Source organism: Lygodium microphyllum, chromosome 28, assembly GCF_053477565.2.
Source record: "Lygodium microphyllum isolate KBCC chromosome 28, Lygodium_microphyllum_v1.1.10, whole genome shotgun sequence".
Taxonomy (NCBI): Eukaryota; Viridiplantae; Streptophyta; class Polypodiopsida; order Schizaeales; family Lygodiaceae; genus Lygodium; species Lygodium microphyllum.
The window spans coordinates 108,772,752-108,793,324 of record NC_141162.1 but is presented as its reverse complement, the minus strand read 5'-3'; positions in this window follow the sequence as shown (position 1 = coordinate 108,793,324).

Genomic DNA, 20,573 nt, shown 5'->3' with positions numbered 1-20,573 from the left:
TTAACTGTCTGCTTATTCAGCTCTCTAAAGTCTACACATAAACGGATTTGATTATTCTTCTTCTTTCTAATCACAACTGGCGAACACCATTCCGTGTGTTGCACAGGAAAAATCAAACCCGCTTTTCGAAGCTTCTGTAACTCTTCAAACAGGCCGTCCCTCAATTCGAAATGCATACGCCTTACTTTCTGCCGTACAGGACGACTGCCCTCTTTCAACGGAATTGTATGAACAGCAAGATTAGGAGGGATGCCTCTCAACTCATCATAACTCCAGGCAAAGATATCACAGAATTCATGGATCAAGGCCACATAGTCCTCCCTTTCTGCTGAGCTGAGCATAGAACCTAATTTGATTGGCCGCGAATCATCAGGCGTACCAAGGTCTAGCTCGATAACATCTGCATCTCTTATACGATCTTGGCCCTCTATGGGCTCATTCAAAGTGATCTGATAGATGTCTTCCGTGGTGGATCCCTCTTTGGACTCCACTCGATGATGTCTCACTGGCAGATAAATCCTCTAATGTCTCCAATTCTGTAGAAGATAGAGGAGCTCTCTCACTCTGCGGGGACTCAGGATAAGCATCAACCACCACACGCTGGGCACCTCTACCGCGAATATTAGCCGACCGGCGGGTATATCCACTTGACAGTCCGCTTGCAAGATCCAAGGTCGTCCAAGTAATACTTGGTAACTTGGACGGCCTGCAAAACGAATCACCCTAAAGTCCAACAAGCATTCTACATTTGCAACAGTGACATGGACCTTAGTAATGCAGCCTTCTGGCTGTCTCAAACTATCATCTGCCATTCTGAGAATTGTGGAGGTATCTTTCTGAATCGCAAGACCCAACCTTTCCATCAGTTCAGAACTCATAATGTTAACAGATGATCCCGTGTCGACAATGGCATAATCTACTAATATCCCATCGACATAGGCTGCAACCCTTGGGCAATGCTTCTCAGCATGCTCGAACCAGTCATCACCAACTCGCACAATACCCAAAGGTTCTACGATATACCCGGTACGTAGAATCTTTCTAAATTCCTTGCGTACTCTTGGGGAAAGCTTAATAAGTTGTAAAAGATTCACATCCGGCTTGACTTCACAAAGAGAGCTCGCCAAATCGAATTCATGATAGTTTGATAGAGCTCGCTTTTCACGCCAAACCATCCACTCTTTAGGTCGCTGAACCAGCTTTATTGCCTTTTTTTTAACTTTCACCTTCTTCTTTGGTGGTTCCTTATCGGCTTTACTTTCTACAGGCTTCAAAGATCCCCCTTCCATGGCAGGATCCAAAACTTGCGTTCCTTTGTCGCCTTGTTTAGGGTTTTCGTCGACAGGCTTATCCTTGTCGGCTTCTCTACCCTTTTGACCTCTTGTAAGAACAGCACGCAGATTAGAGGTTTCAGCATCATTAACGCGTACAGCCTCAATCAAACTAACCCCACTACCACTAGGTAGCTCCTCCACTGTAGTCTTTGGTCGTTGAAGTATTTGTTTAGGCCCATCTTCTCGCTGGGAATCATTTCCTTGGGAACGATGATTAACAGGCCCTGGCTGCCGACTACCACGCTGGAGGGAACTGATCTTACTCCAGCAAGTAGCTGCTAAATGGCCGGATTTTCCACAGATGTCGCACTTAACATTTGGGCAATTTCTTGGATAGTGTTGCCCACCACACCATTTGCAACTAAACCTCGAAGGTGCACCCTCCTCTGGGTATCTACTTCCTATCAAATTTTGTTGTTTTTTAAGGAAGTTGACATCAACGGCTATTTGTCGATACTGCTTCGTAATCATGTCGGTATAATGCTTCATCATGTCCTTAACCTCGCCAAGAACATTGGAAGAACTCGACTCATAGCCTTGGTCATTACCATGTCGTTCCATCGGCCTAACAATTCGATTAGGCACTGGTTGTTCAGCCACAGGCATGGTGTTAGAATTGACCGCCTGGCCTCCACCACTTGGAGCCATTTGACTGCCCGTAGGCATTGACATGCTAGGGGGAGCTGGTAATAAAGGGACATTCTGTATCATGTTCCCTCTCCCATTAGGGTTAGCCATTGCTATCCCTTGGCCACTACTGCCATTGGCCATTGCCATATTGTTTTCCAATATTAAACCCATATTCGAATTGCCTCGAGAAGCATAGGATGCTTGTAGTCGGGATTCCACCTCTTGTGCTCGTGTAACGGCAGTGTCTATATTCCCCAAGGGGACACTACTCAACTGCAATTGGATATTAAAGTCCAAACCATGTAGGAAATATTGCAATTGGGCAGCTGCGGGGATAGGAATAGAGGTGTCCAACTTACGGAAAACCTCTTTTATTTTCTTCGCATAAGCACGAATATCCTCGTGTGGTTCTTGGCGGGTCATGTTGAGTACACGCAACCAATATTGCCCACCCCTTTCAGGGGCAAACTCCCTTCGAAAAGCTCCATAAAATGAATCAATATTCAATATGGTTCCGGCTTCTAAACCATGATACCATATAGCAGCTCTTCCTTTGAGAATCATATTGAAGAACATCATTAAATGTCCTTCTTCTTGAATGCGACAGTTAAACATCAGCTTTTGAAACTCCCTAATGTGGAGTTCCGCATCTTCCTCAACTAGCCCATTAAAAATGGGTAGCGGGTAACCTAGAGCCGGTAAATCCGTCGTTCCTGCTGGAATTGCAATAGGCTGCGCCATTACGTGGATTGGATTTGCACTAGGAATAGGGGACGGTGGGGTTACACCTCCCGCAATTGACATGGACTGGCTTATGGCAGAAAGGGGAGCACTAGAGCTTCCACCTTCTCCTAACTTACTGCTTGTGGCCCCAAGACCACTAGATCCACTCCCTCGTAAGGGTTCAGCACCGCTATGCTTAGGGGAATATCTCCTAAAAATTTCAGCACATTGCCTAGCTCGTTCGTCTCTTTCTTGCTTTTGGATTTCTGCTAGACGATGCTTATCAATAAATAATGGATCAATCTCAGTATCCTTTGGCATAAACTGCTAGTTGGTCCCTAAACAACTAGGATTCGGGGACCGCCACTTTTAAGCAGCCCCCGGCAGATGCACCACTGATGGACCTAAAAACGGGCCGGCACTGGCTCATGCACTAGCCGGGCCTCGTCACTACGCACAAGACAACCCCTCGGCCTCGTGGCCAGGAGCGTCTATCAAAATCTCTGCCTTCCTAAACATTGTGTTTGTAATACGTTGTAGTCCAACTGATCCTAACCCAATATTACTCCTCAGAGGGAGTCCCTTTCACATAGCCAAAAGGCTCGAATCACATACACATGGGGTTCCTCCTACGGCTAAATGTCGTTAACCCTCTACGACTCTCCTACACCTTGGGGATTGGCCCCGCGATGCGTCGCTTAACATATAAACATTTCGCACAAAATCCACTCAAGGTACCATTTAATCATATACAGGAATGTACCATTGTCCTTACTTCTCTTTTCCCTAGACCCCACGACTAGCCTATGGCTTAGGGTATCCTATCTCTCACTCAACGTGGGTCAAAGTCCTAATGAAAGCAATTGCTGTGCATCCAGGATTTCTGATACCTTTAAATATTTCCATGATTTATGCATATTGTGGATGCCAAGTGCTCAAACAATTATGAAATCAACATTGTGCACATGTGGAAAACATCCTTTCGATGACTTCCAACTACCGTTCTTATGCGGCGTTGCACGAACCTAGCACCAAGGAAACCCTCGTGCTACTAGGCTTTTATTTTATAATTATTATCCGTCCTAAATGCTATGCATAGAAATCAGCAACTTTCCCATTATCTCACACGGCATTTAGACATATTTCAACTACTCTACCCTCCCACCGATCAAATGTTACCTTGTTGTATGGATTTATAGGGCATTTTGCCATCATTTTATGTATAAAAAGCGGGAAAAACACACTAGAACAAGAAGGTGGGGTTGAACTGAGGCAAATCCTCATGCTTCAGTCCCCACAAACATTCACAAACATTGCTCTTATTTATCCTTATTTTTCGAAACCCAAAATATATTTTTCCCCTATTTTTTAGTGATTTTTCTCCATTTTCCTTGTATTTTTCCTTTTTTTTTGCATTATTTTATTACTGAAAATTCAAAATAGGTTATGGGCTGTGGCCCTTAGTTCCTTCTTGCAGCAAAATTGAAGATTTAGTTGGTGTTCCTATTCACTTTCCCAATTTTATGCCCAAAACCATCATTTTCCCTTGATTTTCCATATTTTACGTGTTTTAGCATATTATTTTGAACCACAAGATGCATATTTTTTCTGATTATTTGATTATGACCAGCAAGAACTCATGGAAAACAGCCACATAAACAATTTTTAGCCCACATGAACAACATTTTATCAATCAAAAGCCATGAAATCTCAAATTTCCTTTGAAAATTTTGAATTACTGCTTATTTGCGTGTTTCGGGTTTCATGTCCATGGCTGCAAATTTGGAAATCAGCAGCACTTCATGTCCAGCACAATCATAAATCACCATTTCCAGCCCGTGGATCAATCCGATCCATGCCGGACAAGCCTCCATCATTCTTTCTTCTTCTTTCTTCTTCCCACATGAACTTTCCTTTAGAAGAGAGAGGGAGGAGAGAGAAAGACTAAAATCAGAGATCTTCAAAGAGAGCATCATTCGACGGGCGAAGGGCGGCGAAATGATTGGCATCCAGGAGGGAATGAGGGGCAATGATGATTGGCATGGGTTGTTCACAGGCAGGAGGGAGCCTCCATCATCATCAAGCGCAAATTTCGGCGCTGCATGGCGTGGCCTCTCCTCCTCTTTCTCTCACCACAATTCTCTCCCAAGCATTTCATGTGACTTTTAATCTTGGGCTCCCAAGAGTCACTTACTCATTTGGGCCAAATTTTGTCCACCCCTTCGCATCTTGACCGGTTTCTTGGCCATTTCCCCGTCCGGACTCGGAATCGAGCTCTGAAAAATCCTGGGCGTCCGGCTTAGCATCCCGCATTGGCCAGTAACTCGTGTCAACCCTCACGACTGTCCGAAAAATTATGAAAAATCAACAAGTGACGCTCGAGCGCCTTTAAAGCACTTTGACGCTTAAAATCGTCCTAGATCGAGCCGCCGCCTTTGACAGTGAATATTTGTCCCTTGAAATTCATAATTTTTAGCTATTTTTAAGCACTTTCTGGCACCAAGATTCCGCTCTCAGCCTTAGAGGCTGACCTCACCATCAATGAACTCTTGACTAAGCACCTACTAGATAATACTAGTATAGAGAAAAGTAGTGCACACTTGTAGCCTTTACTCCTAGTTGACCTAGACATGATGTTGGATGCACAAAGCCAAACCAAATACCAATTGTAACAAAGTAGATTAGGCTAGGGAGGACCCATACAACTTTATAGAGAAATTTGAGTAGGTTTGCAAGGCTAACAACCTCCAAGATCTTGGTCAACTAGCCTAGACAAGGCAAAGCACAATGACTTTGACATCCTAAAGAACCTCTTCATTAAGAGATTCTTGAAAGTTGGTTATGCTGATAACTTGATTCTCAAGCTAATGAACATCAATTAAAAGGATAAGGAGGTAATCTGTGACTATATCACCCAAGTTTGTAGTCTCTTTAAGAGGATCCCAACCAATGAGCGGCCAAATCAAATAGCTATCCCGACTTCTTTATAAATGGAATCCGAAATAAGGATCTTTATAAATCTTTAGTGAGCAACTCAAGCATGCAAAGAGACAATCTAGTAGCTAGAGTTTTTGAAGAGGCCATTCGAGTAGACAACTTACCAAAAGAGAGGAAATCAATGGGACAAGTAGCTTCCAAAGTGACAAGTCCACAAACAGTAGTGAACTATCTGTCCCTATGCAATGTGTCCATTGTGGGGAGAATCACCTTCCTTCGAAAGGCCCTGATCCAAGACCATGCATCTACATGAATTGTGGCACATATATGAAGCAACTCAAATAGGCTGCCATATTAGTAACCCTATCCCCATTCAATCTATCTTAGAAATAGGCAATTCAATTTTGGGAGGGGAGATCCACTGGTGCTACCAGCACCTAATGAGTAGAGACCCATTAGGACCAAAAGCACTTCAAAAAATGAACTTTTGTTAATCACGGGATTAAGTAAAGGACCAAAGAGAGTTTGCCATGTATGCAAGAATATGGTATTCTTGTCTTCTCCTTTTTGGAGATAGTAGAGTCCACTTCTTGATTCTCTCTTCTCTTTTAGCCAAAATCTCCAAAGTCTGACATGTTTTGGTAGTCCCAAAGTCCTTATTTACATATAAAATCTCACAAAGGACATCATAAAGATGTTGTGAAGTTAATAATGAATTTTTTGAAAGTATAGAGATTTTGGCACCCCTAACATATTTTCATTGTTCTTCTTAATATTCCTTTTTAGTTCATTTACATTTCTTGGTGAGCTTCTTTCTTTGCTCATTTTCCTTTCTTAGTGAGCGCTTTTCCCTGTGAATTCAATCTAACTATGGTATCCAAAAGGTGCCTTTCTCGTTTGATAAACTCCTAACTATCTATAGCTAAGGAGTAGATGAAAATTGGGAGCCCAAAACCTTTTGTACAAACGATTGGATTACCATGTTGCCCTCTTGCAAAGGATCTCACAAGGTAAAATGAAGAAAAAGAGAGGATATAAAATATCACTGGAAGGGGTGTATCATTGCTTTCAAAATTATGCATGAAGGGTGCTTGGTCAAAGTGCAACATGTTTACATGGACAAGGATATGCACTTGTCTCCTAACAAACGTGTTTGCCAGCAGACACATTGTAAGTCTTAAGTTGATAACATATGTGATATTTTTTTCATTTAAGCAAGTATTAATATCGAATTCTCAGTTGTAGATATATTTCCGTCAAACAGTATTGAATGGCAACATGTGGAGAGTTTGGGTGAAACTTTCAATGGGATTCATAAGGTGTTTGCAAACATTATCTATACTGATGAGACCATCGATTATTTTAGTGAGAGAATAAATTTTATATATTATGCATAGTATGTGGTTCCATCTAGAGAGGGTACATATGGACATATCAAGGATTTGCCATTGCCAAGTCTCTCATCTCTAATTTGGGAGGTTTCTGATAAGGCAATGATGCATCGTTTTAAATTCAAAATATGTCAAGATATTCAAAAGTCCATGGTAGTTGGAAGGATCTCAAGAAAAATACGACTGTCATGGTTTATCCCATTACATATCTTTGTGGGCTTCTTCAAAATAGAAAACTTACAAAGAACAAAAGTATCTTGGCTAAGTAGAAATTTTGCCAAAGCAGAACTAGATAACATTATAGGAAGGCTTTGGAAATCTAGATAGGTTGACCATAAGGGTGACACCATGAGGTGTATTGTATGCCCCCAATCCTTGTCTCTATGTTATAATATACAATAACAAAATCTTACTTTGGGCTTTGATTATAGGAGATACCAACTTAAACTAGGGATGTGGATTTCCTTGGATTCTGATACAGATTGCATGCCCTTCAAACTTAAGGTGCAAGTTATAGAAAAGAAGGTAAATATCACTTCCAATTGGAGTTTTAAAGATGTAAGGGATACCTTGGAGATGCTAACTTGTATATCCCTTGAATATAAAGTCAAAGTAAATGATAAAACAATTGGGAAAAGATCCGAACACTCTTTCTCTTGTATGAGTTCCTTTCCTCCCACAATTATAAGCTTTGAGCCATAAATATGAAAACATTGATGACATTTACATTTGACAAAAAGCTTTTCATTGAATCAAGAGTTACAAAATTGAAGTATAAATATATAAGGATCTTGCTTCATTTTCATCTATTTGTCTTCTTTTAGCTTTGTAACTTTTTCATCCTTTCTGCAAAGACATCTAATCTCCTTATAGTGGCTTTTTTCTTTGGTTGCTCGAAGAATTTGACTTGGACAGGGGGTCTCTTCTCTTCAGACTATTGAGGAGATGGATGAGAAAGTGTTGGCATTTCTTTCTTTTTGGAGTTTACCTTGCCTTTCCAAATGACTTTCCATTTGCCTTACCCTTACTCTTAGTTGAGGATTTTAGTGGAGGGGACTTAGGTGTCAAGAATCGCATGGTGGGGGGACTTGCTTGAGCTGCTGCGCCAAACACACACTGTATACACAAGAGGAAGCTCACTCAAGAACACAAGAAGAGAGATAGAGGCAAAACATTTTATTACTAGTTTTTTCTTCTTCTTTCACACACTATACAATGTACACAAAGTATAGATAAGATACAACATAAAGGAAAGTGGCCTACTAAGTCAAACAGTGCATAACCAACTACACTACTAACTACACTAATTGACTGGCACTATGTCTTTGCCAGCTGTAGGTAGGTGTAACAAATAAGTGATAATTCAGTGGCCATGTGAGTATCATAATGACCACTAACGTGCTAAGTGTAGACATGCGGACACATCTAGCTAGGCAGTCCATCATCAATGTCTGCACGTGTTGAGCTTGACATCTCAACACTCCCCCTCAAGCTCCCTCAAGCTCAACTCTATCTTTGCAACTCCAAATAAGCTTTGGAACTTTCGAAGCTTCTCTGCACCCAATGCCTTTGTGAAAATGTCAGCTATCTGATCCTATGTGTTGACATATACCAAGTCAATCTCTCCTGCAAGTACCTTCTCTCTCACAAAGTGGTAGTGCACCTCAATGTGTTTTGTTCTAGCATGGAATACTGGATTCCTAGCTAGATGTATGCTGCTCATGTTTTCACAATGAATGACAACTGGACCATCTCCCTACACATCCAAATCACCTAATAACTTTTGCAGCCATACCACCTCACATGCTGCCATAGCAGCACCTCTACACTCAGCCTATGTACTAGATAAAGCAACTGTAGGTTGCTTTTTCCTACTCCATGTAACTACTACACTATCAAGGAAAAACATGAATCCACTCCTAGATCTTCTGCCTAACATGCTACCAGCCCAATCTACATCTGTGTATCCAAATACTTGTGTGTCCTTACCTGCCTCATAAAAAAGTCCATAATGTAAAGTGGACTTCACATACCTCAATATACATCTAACTACATCCAAATAAGGCTTTCTAGTCATCTGCATAAACTGATTAACAAGGCCAATAGCATAGCTCAAGTCTGGCCTTGTGATAGTCATGTAAATCAAACTCCCTACTATCCTCCTAAACATAGTAGTGTCTTCTATCTCATCCCCAACGTCAGCACTCAACTTCACATTTTTCTTCAGTGGTACTGAAAGAGGCTTACATGCTGTTATACCATACTTGGATAACATATCCAAGCCATACTACCTTTGGGATAGCCATATAGCATCATCACATCTGATCACCTCAATACCAAGAAAGTATCTTATCTCACCCAAATCTTTCATCTCAAACTTCTTCTTCAAGAAGTCCTTAACTTCAGCAATTCTAGTGTCACTATCACCTGTAATAATCAAGTTATCCACATAGATGACTATGATGACCAAACCTGCATCTCCCTTTCTCACATAAAGTGAGCGATCAACATTAGAAATACAAAGTCCAATATTGACAAGATACTCTCCAATCTTGTCAGACCATGCTCTAGGTGCTTGCTTCAGCCCATAGAGTGCCTTCTTTAACCTGCACACATATGTGGGATGCTCTAAATCCTCATAACCTGTTGGCTGCTCCATATACACTTCTTCTTGCAAGAAGGTATTCTTAACATCCATTTGCTACAAACTCTAACCTTTGGCTGTTGTTGCCAAGGTAATCACACACCTAACAGTTGCCATCCTAGCAACTGGACTAAATGTCTCTTCATAATCTATGCCATATGTTTGAGCATAGCCTTTTGCAACCAGCCTAGCCTTATACTTGCTAACTGAACCATCTGCATTATGCTTATCTTTGTAAACCCACTTACAGCCAATAGCTTTCTTACCCTTAGGTAAGGGTACCAAATCCCAAGTCTTATTGGCTTCTAATGCAGCCATCTTCTCATCCATTGCTGCATCCCAATGACTGAATGTCTCTTCATAATCTATGCCATATGTTTGAGCATAGCCTTTTGCAACCAGCCTAGCCTTATACCTGCTAACTGAACCATCTGCATTATGCTTATCTTTATAAACCCACTTACAGCCAATAGCTTTCTTACCCTTAGGTAAGGGTACCAAATCCCAAGTCTTATTGGCTTCTAATGCAGCCATCTCCTCATCCATTGCTGCATCCCAATGAGCATGACCAATAGCATCCTCAAAACAAGTGGGCTCAACATCCTCAACTAGTTTCACCATATAAGCATAATGGTGAGCTGCATAACCTTCAAAACCAAATCTTTTAATAGGGTATCTGACCCTGCTAGATCTGCGTACCACCGAATCACTCAATAGAGCCTTTACATTACTATGAGCTCTCTGTACACCTGGCGTCCTGACTGAAGGAATGCTAAGCTCATCATCCAAACTCTCCGAACCACTAGAATCTCCATCAAATCCCAAATGACTAGTAGATGCATCATTACCATCCAGTACCTTCTTTTTTCCTTCGTCCTTCCCTACAACACTTATAGATCCATCTAAAGGTGTGAGGCTACTCCTTAGTCTCCTAGACCAAGGGCTCACTATAGGTGTAGTACCATATGATGTTTCTGGTCCACTAAGACTCCGTCATCCTTGTTTATCTTTCTACACATAGCTGTCTTGATCATTATCATCATCCAAAACATCACCAGCAGGTGTATACCAACTTCCCATCTCATCAAAGATAACATCCCTACTCACTCTGAACTCACCTGTGACAAGGTTATAATAGCGATACCCTTTCTACTCTAAAGAGTATCCAATAAAAACACATTTTTCTGCCTTTGGATCAAGCTTCTTCCGTAGCTCATCTGGCACATGAACGTATGCAACACAGCCAAATACCTTCAAGTGTGATACATCGAGCCTCTTGCCAATAAAGCATTCTTCAGGAGTCATTCCATGAACTGCAGTTGTGGGAGTTCTGTTCATAATGTAGACAGTAGTATGGATAGCCTCAGACCAAAAATATTTAGGCATATTCTTTTTAGCCATTAATGCCCGTGCAACTTTTGCAATATGCCTTTTTTTTCTTTCTGCAACACCATTTTGCTGTGGGGTATACCTACAAGTAAATTGCCTCTTTATTCCATGAGTCCTCAAGAAGCTAGTAAACTCATTAGAGAGGTACTCTCCCCCTCCATCTGATCTCAAGCACTTCACTTTTAAGCCTGTTTCTGTTTCAACAACTGCCTTAAAAGATTTGAAGTGCTCAAACACATCACTCTTTGCCTTCATGAAGTATACCCATAACTTCCTTGAACACTCATCAATAAATGTGACAAAGTATTTACTGCCACCAAGAGATACATTCTGTGTAGGCCCCCAAACATCTGTATGTACTACATCAATTATATTTCTACTCACTTCTCTATCATGCGAGAAGGGTTGTCTTGCCTGCTTACCAAACTGGCAGGCTTCATAAACTTTATGCAATTCTGCAACTCTAAAAGAAGGCAACCCTATAACCAATCCTCTGGACAGCATTAATTTCAGCCTTTGCACATTTGCATGTCCAATGCATTTATGCCATATTTCAATATCTACAACTACTCCTTTTCCTTTAGCATACATAGCAGCATCCATTGCAGGAATTCCAATATCTAAAGTGAACATTCGGCCAACTCTACTTCCTTTTGCGACCAACCTGCACTTATCATTAAAGTCTTCTACAAAACAACCTTTTGCATTGAATCGCACTTGCAACCCCTGCTCTACCATTTGGCCAACACACAGTAGATTCTTTGTAATTGATGGCACATGTAATACATCTATCAGTCTCTTTGTCTGGCCATCATATAAGGACAAGGGAACCTTTCCAATGTGTGAAATTGGGTGGCATGAATCATCACTCGTATGCACATAACCTGGATTTTGTAAGTCTTGCATCTCTCCAAACCATTCAACATGACTGGTCATATGATTAGATGCACCTGAATCGACATACCATACATCATCGCGTGTCCCCTTTCCTGTAACTATATTCATCATATGCTGCATAATAGACAAGCGCTCATTTTTTACTTCATTCTGTCATGAAGACGATGCATGGTTTCCTTAATGCAATTTACCACTACGAATATCATCCTTCTTTGCATAGCAATGGGTTGCAATATGGCCTGTTTTGCCACAATAATGGCAAACAATAGCATAATTTCCAGAACCTCTATTCTACCATCCCCCTCTTCCTCTAGAGCTCCCCCTGCCTCTAAAGTTTTCTCTGCCTCCAGAAACCTGCATTTCACCAAACTATTGATTGAACATGTTTTGATGGTTATCGCCAGCACGTCCCATACCACGGCCTCTCGAAGAGGATCTACCATGTCCCCTTCCTGAACTCGAGTAAAATGCTTGGACCTGTTTACCATTTCTTTAAGACAAATCACCCTGCATATTGATCTCTTCAGTAATCATGAAAGAGATCAGCTCATCAAAATCTGAAAATGGCTTCCATACATATACTGAAGTAATAAGTGATTTTCATGCCTTCTCATTGTTAAGGCCACTCAGAGTGGATGAAACCAAATCATCATCATCCAACATTGCATCAATCACTACTAAAGCATCTGCAATGCTCCTTACCTTCAACACATACTCATTGACAGACATTTTTCCTTTCTTCAAGGCATTCAACTCTTGCTTGAGTTGAATCTTTCGTGCCTTTGTATTTACTAAAAACATGCTCTCAAAAATTGTCCAAGCTACTTGTGAAGTTTCTGCATTCCTGATATGTCCCATCATAGTATTATCAATGACTATAGATAGCCAGTACATCACCTTTTTGTCTTTAACATTCCACTCTTTCCATGCTTTTAACTCATCTGCATCGGAGGGATACCCAGCTCTGGCTCCTTTTCTTTACTTGAAACAAACCCATAAAGGCCCTTTCCAATGAGGAAGTTCATCACACAAAACTTCCATGAAGGGTAGTTGTTCTTGTCGATCTTCTCAATAATGGGATTGCCACTATTCTCTGCCATTATCACAAACAAGGATACACCACAGTAAGCTAGTCTTCTACAATATTTCACAACACATGCACAGCAATACACCAAGCAACCTTTTTCATTGATTGCTCAATACTACATGTAATATGAAACCTATTTGCAGATAAACCTTATGTTTGCTTCCTGCAAACACCTCAAAAATTAGAGATTCTCAATCTGTAACCTGTCCACCCACTTTCGGTCAATACAGCTGAAATCACAGTGTACCCTGAAACTGTTGTCCGCAACCTTGCAGCTCTAAAGTGGGGCTTGAAACGGCTTCAGATGCCCAAAATAACTGCATTAAACCCTAAGGAGCTTATTTATAGAATATATAATGATTTTCTCACACACCAAGTCTCGCAGCAATCTGAGACTTTTACTCGACCTTGCTTCCGGTGCCTCCACAGGCACTATCCAAGATAGAGAGCGGAAGAATGGGAGAGATTCTTACCCGTTGCTTGCTTGCTCAAACCTTTCTTGTTCTCCTTCACTTTATCCTTTAAAATCAGCCTCTCTTAGTGGCACGGCTCTGATACCATGTCAAGAATCACGTGGTGGGGGGACTTGCTTGAGCTGCTGCACCAAACACACACTATATACATAAGAGGAAGCTCACTCAAGAACACAAGAAGCGAGATGGAGGCAAAACGTTTTCTTGAAGGTTTTTTCTTCTTCTTCCACACACTATACAATGTATACAAAGTATAGATAAGATACAACATAAAGGAAAGTGGCCTATTAAGTCAAACAATGCATAACCGACTACACTAATCAATTGATGCTATGTCTTTGCCAGCTGTAGGTAGGTGTAACAAACTAAATATAATAAGTGATAAGTCAGTGGCCATGTGAGTATCATAATGACCACCAACGTGCTAAGTGTAGACATGCGGACCCATCTAGCCAGGTGGTCCATCATCAATGTCCGCACGTATTGAGCTTGCCATCTCAACATCGAGGTCGATTGGTGTGATTGACCTATCCAAAATCAACTCAATACATCTCTCTCTTATCCACCACGTGTATGAATCGGGGTAATCTTGGCACTACAAAGAAAATTGTAATAAGTTGAAAATTGTACCCAAAACGTCTCTTAAAAAAATTGAAAGTTGTTAGGGCAGTGATAGTTTGTACTTGTAGAGAGTTAAAATGAAGAAATGGAATGATTCTACAACTTGATGATAATGCAGTTGTTGTTGTGAAAACTCAAAGACATGTTGCTCAAAAACCAATGTGAAAGATACTTACATTGACCCCATCTATCTTGAGAATCTTTGATCCATTGTCCTACAAACATTTGAAATCACTCTCCATCCACAATAATGTCCATCATTTTACAAGGGCACTTTTTGTTGGAGAAAGCTCTATGGTTTTTGAGGATCAGCAACGTCCTCATATGTGGTGTCCAAAAAGGTAACCACCAACTTGCCAGCACTATAAATGGAAACATATTACTAAAAAAGACAATCAAATAAAAATAAACAATAAACCAAAAAGTAAGCATTATTCTATTCAACGCACATTTTTGCATGGCCATGGATACCACTGAGAGATTTCATAAGGGTAATTTCTCTAGTGAGAATATCAAGATATATTAGGCTCAAATGTCATCTGCAAAGTGAAATCTTAGTAAGATATGCATACAATAAAGAAGTATACATTAAAACCTTTGCAAACTTGCATACCTTTTGATGTAAGGAAAAAAAATATGGTAGTTTGTGATTGGATCGAACATTTTGAAAAATATTTCTATGTTTGAACAAGATCTTGAAAACAATTTCACTGATAATAGTGGATCAACAATAAATATAGTTTTAGAGATTTCTTGGTTGAGTGAAGCAATCAATGCCCTAAAACCAATAGCAAAAACAAAAGAATGTCATTTGCAATGAACAACACCATCATTCCATATCGTAAAAACTTTGTGTCAAAATGCCTTACCTTATGCAACAAAAGACTACAAAATCTAACAATTGAATATCTTTCTTAACAAGCATGGATTTGTTCTCAAGGGATATACTTAGATAGTCCTCTTATAAGAAGTTGGAAATAGTTTAAATGTTGATAATATGCCATGTCACACTGACATTGGTATATAAGGAGATAAGTTGTAATTTTTCACATCTTTTTGACATATCAATACATTTACAATCTTTCTCTCCCTTCTTGCTCCAAGCTTCCATGGCTTCTTCATCTTTCCTGTCTTTCTCTCTCCAATTCTAGTATTTCTCTCTCCTCGTCACTCTATTTCTCTCTCTTCCTGCAGTCTTTCTCTCTCCTCTGCAGTCTTTCTCTCTCCTCTTCTTCTCTCCCTAGTTCTCTCTCTGACAAGTGGTATCAGAGCTTCAGTCTTTGATCCATTATTTTCTTCCATTTTCACTCCCATTTTCCTATTTCAAAACCAATTTCAGACAAAAATGGTACAAGACAGTGACTAGTGGAGTGCTGCAGGACAACTACAGTTAGCAATGACTACATCTGGAGATATCCAAGGTCAAAGATGGCGGGTAAAGGCTTAAATGGCTGGATGTCATCAAATTTCATGCAAAAAATGGAGGTAACTAGGGTAAAGAATGGTTAACCGGGCTTAGTTTGAGGTTCAACTGTGGTTACTTTTCAAAAGAGGTCTTCCTTTCCTCTTTCTCCAAGCTTTTGCCCAGATTTCATGGAGTTGCAGCACATATCTTCTCTTAGCTTTCAGCCATGAGGTTTTTGAAGGCATTTCATGCTGGAAACTTTCTTTACTCTTCATTCTTAACAAGTGGAGCACCATTATTGAAGGCTTTGAAGAGGCTTTAGGGATATTTTGTTCTTCTTCAAACCCTAAAGACAGGCAGCAGTGAAGATATTTCAAAGCTAGAGGCAAAAATGGAAGAAGCCAAATGGTGCTTGGAGTTGCAATACAATGATACACATTGGCATACTTGAACAGTTTGGAGAGTATTGGAACAGTCCTAGAGATCAGATCTACAGTTTCAGGTTCCATCTTGGCTAAGAATAGTAAGCATTTCCTGATCCAGTACGTGGAACCACTGAGAATGTTCTGGAGTGCACGATAGGCTATTCCTGGCTCCTTTGCTGAGCCAAACATGGTGTGACTCTTTCCAAGTTCAATGATTGGTATGACTGATGAATGATGATTCCGATGCAGAGAGATACGAAGCTTACAAGGGGAATAAGCAGGACATGGCGGATAATTGGTAATTAAGTGCCCGAAGAGACCTGTTAAGAAAAACTTTTCTTCCTTATCTCACTTCTGCCACTCCGGTGGACGCTGGCCATTGAAGTTGTTTTTTCGATAACGCTGAGAATAGATTGAATCTCTGTTGGTTTTGTCTTGCGTCGTCGTGAGTTGTCTTCTCTAGCTCATGGCTGGGGTAGCCTCTAGCCTTCCGGACCATGCCACAAGTTTCTTGCTATGGCGAGCTGCTTATTTCTCAGCCTCTCTCATTTGGCCTGGATGGTGCACCTGCCTCCCAATTTAACAGTTTCAATACGACTATCCATGTAACTTGCCTTCACCACTTGAACGGGAGTGTTCCTGGTGCTGCTTACATCGCAGTCGTTGCAATGCATAACTGCTAACAGCTCAGGGCTGGCAGCCTGAGAGGCTGAGCTGGAGGGGTGAGCTGGAAGATCAGTAGTAGCACTGGTCGTAGTGCTAGCATTTGTAGCAGCTGCTGAGCCATGGTTGTGCTCTACTGTATATGTTATCAGAAGCATGCTTGGATCTGTTGAACTAGAGACGGAGAAGAAAATGGTGCGGACACAAAGCACTCCAGATTGCATGCCACTTGCAATGCCTATCAAGTTTCCTGTCAGAATGATAGATTGACTCCTGCTTGTCAAAACCAGAATCAGATGATTGATCTGAACCCAAGGCTGGAGTCCCAACATGTTCATCTATAAGGACTCTGCCAGAATCTAACTGTAGATGCAGAGAGTCTGCATGCTCAGGAGCTGCAACTGTTTGAAAATCCCTAGCAAAAGATGCAGCCAGATTTGGAGCTGACAGAGACATGCCATTTTCAATATTCATAACAGCGCCAGGCCCATGATCCATAACTCTGCTTGTGTTACTTTCAGAGATTATCAAACCATCATTAGAACTTGTAATCTGATGGGTTGTCTTGTTAATGGACTTATGTGGTATGGAGGGCTCCATTTCAGAAAAAGCATTTACTGGATATGCATTTGAGAAGGAGGCCAGTTGTTCTGGGCCTGCATGCCTGAAGTGGCCATCCCTCCTTTCAGGAACAAGGAGCATGTTTTCAGCAGGGATATTTTGTTTATAAGGCATGTGCTCCTTATGTGGTTCCTGCTTTGAACCAGGTGCTTCGTCCATACTAGTCTTATTCTCCTGCAAATGTGGCACAGACAACAAAAGATTTTATAATACTGAAACCTGAGACTCCAAAGAAACCATCTATTCCTCCAAATGGAACTCAGAAAGAGCCATGCTTTTGCTAGGAACTGAATCATGAATGGCGTTGGAGTAGTCACACATCCTTGTCACCATCTCGGACCCTACCATCTCGGACCCTTTCGGAAAACTAAATCTGCAGGCCTCTCTATCATCTCTTTGGTTTGATAGGTAGCAGACTTTAGATATGACTTGATAGAAATGTTGATAGCGTCCATGTTGCATTTCTGATCATTGATAGCTTCGAATGCTCGGTGATATTCAAATGATGCAAAATTTGCTGTTCAAACTGTGACTCTCTGTCTGTAGCTCACTGTGCTGAATAGTGAATCTGGCCAAGCTGCTGCTCAATTTGTGTCTGTAGCTCACTGTGCAGAACAGCAAATCTAGCCAAATTCTTGAGAGGCAAATGCCATCCACTTTCTCAAATGCTTGTCCTGATTCATCGATACTGCCCAATAACGGTTCATTCTGATCTTCATTCTTGCACTGCCACAAACCTTCCTTCGAAGAATCTGGAAGTGCTGCCTTGTCAAGACACCTGCAGATCGTTTTTCCAAGATAGGAGTTGATAAACAACAGAAACTGCAGGAGGAACTCCATGTTGCAAAAATTTCAAGAGTGCTCCTGTACTACTGGGTGACAGTGGATTGAAATCGATATCTTCTTCGTCCTCTTCATCACTCTGTGTGCAACTAGTATTGTCAATCATTAAGGCAGATAAACATGAGGTTACAAGTCATATAGCTGAACCTACTATGCAGAGGAGGCAAATGTTCCAAGCATTTTAAAGCCAGCTATGAACAGGATTCTTGTCACTACTCAGGAGGCTTTTGTTATCTGGGAGATGCAAGGTTTCATATTGCATCAATAGTTCGATTGTCATCCATTGACAATGCAACCAATGGCAGTTTCCCATGCTTCAGAGAAGATTTTATTGTCTCCTGGCTCACTGGAGATCTAGATTCATACATTGCATGAGCATCATCAATGATATCTGGAACTCTAGGATTGACAGTTTTGGACAGCACTAAAATTGTTCAAAAATTTTGAAGAATTTCATGGGGCTTTTTCTCTTCAACACTTCCTGATTGTTCTTAGCATCAATGACCGACAACATTTGAAGGTTCTTTCCCAACATTGAACAGATTGAACCATTTCTTAAAGGCTCAGCAATGATCTATTTGATGAATCTTGTACCACTTGACTTTTCATCATCAACCTATTGCCTATGGAAGACCGATGGAGTATTCTCAAGGGTATGATGCTTTGGGGATGCAATCTTGTAATGCCATATTCATGGAATGCTCTCTCCTACTCATTTGAGTGTATAGGTATTGGGTATTGACTCAAGTTGGATAAGAAGTACTCAAAATACTTGGAACAGGGCCAAAACATGGTGCAGTCCAAACAGGGACAGATTTGGAAAAGTTGCTACAGAAATTAGTAGCATCATTCTAACGACAAAGAAACAACTGGAAGTGATACTAGTTATCATAAGCTTCGAGTGGAGCCATCAAACGTCTCTTTTGGACATATATTTCTTGAGTTAGAGCCTATTTGGTACTGGCAGTTCACTAGCAGTTTACTGTGGACAGTTCTGGAAATTCTTAAACAGAGAGGGGTATTGCTACTCCTAAATTCAAACCAGGATTTCTACTTGATACTAGACATCCAAACCTCTGAGTCAAGCTATCATACACCTTATTTGGACTTCTATTTTTCAAGGAACAACATATTTCTGCAATGGCAGCTGAGAACAATAGTTCCAGCAATAGTGAACAACGTTGGCTTCAAACACAAGCTAATATTGACAAACTTGTAGCTTCGAATGAACAGTGTATTGCTCTTATAAAGGCATATATGGAAAAAATAGCAAGACCTGAACCAAATGCTTATGCTCATGGCCAGCATCAATATGCTGATGGTACACTTGGATCAAATGCTTATGCTTATAGACAACATGTGTATGCTGATGGTACACACTATGATCCACATGTATCTTATGAATATGAACAGCAACAATATGCAAATGAAAATGACCAGTATGCAAGTACATCTGGACAGCATGTCAATGCTTATAAATATGATGTACCATATCATAATGTAGAGTATCATTCCATTGAACCTTGGCAGCAGAATGGTTATTATGGTCAACATGCTTATGCTTATGAGCATCCATCTCTTCAGCAACATAGTTCTTATGGATGTAACAGAAATAGTTATGCTTATCAATACACTTCTAGTTTTGATCAACAGCAAGCAAGTGATTATGACCAACACAGTGGGATCAATGATCAAAGGCAACATGCTTATGAATGTGAGCAGCAAACTGCAGTGGAAACAACTGCATATGCTCAACCTAACTGTCCCTCTGATGTGCAGCAGGACTATTATCACCATATGCAGTATGGACAGCATGAGCAATATGGTTATGAGTATGGACAGCCATCGGTTGTACATGATGAGCGTGGACAGCCATCTGTTGTACATGATGAGCATGGACAGCCATCTGTTATGCATGAGCAGCAAGATGACTATGAGCAGCATGTCAAAACTATCATAGAGCTGACCAATGGTGATGAACAGGTGTGTAAATTGCTATCTAAAGCTAAACGTGTTAGACACCTTACTAGTGATACAATACGGGAACTGCATGCTGCGGGCTTATGCTATCGTTGTGCTAAGCCACTATCTTGTAATCACCAAGCCACATGTAGAGCAAAGTCTGCCAAAATAATTTTGCTATTTGAATATTATGATGTAAATGATGGAGAACATCTTGTTGAAGACCATTTTGGTATGAGTCCACAACAAGAAGTTCAACAACAAGAAGTTCAGTTCAAGAAGGTAGATTATGGACAGCATGTGGACTTGGAAGACCATCATGCAATGGAGACTTTATTAGTGAGTACTATCATGATGATCGTGTTTCCAACAGTATTTGATTTCGATCTTATGAAAGTTGATCCTATGCATGGCAAAGATACAACTTTTCCTTTTGATCCGGGAGGCTATAGGCTGATTTTGACCTCCTGTATAGATTAGTACTACTATTGAGTATTAGGTAATCTTTTCTTTTATCCCTTGTAATGC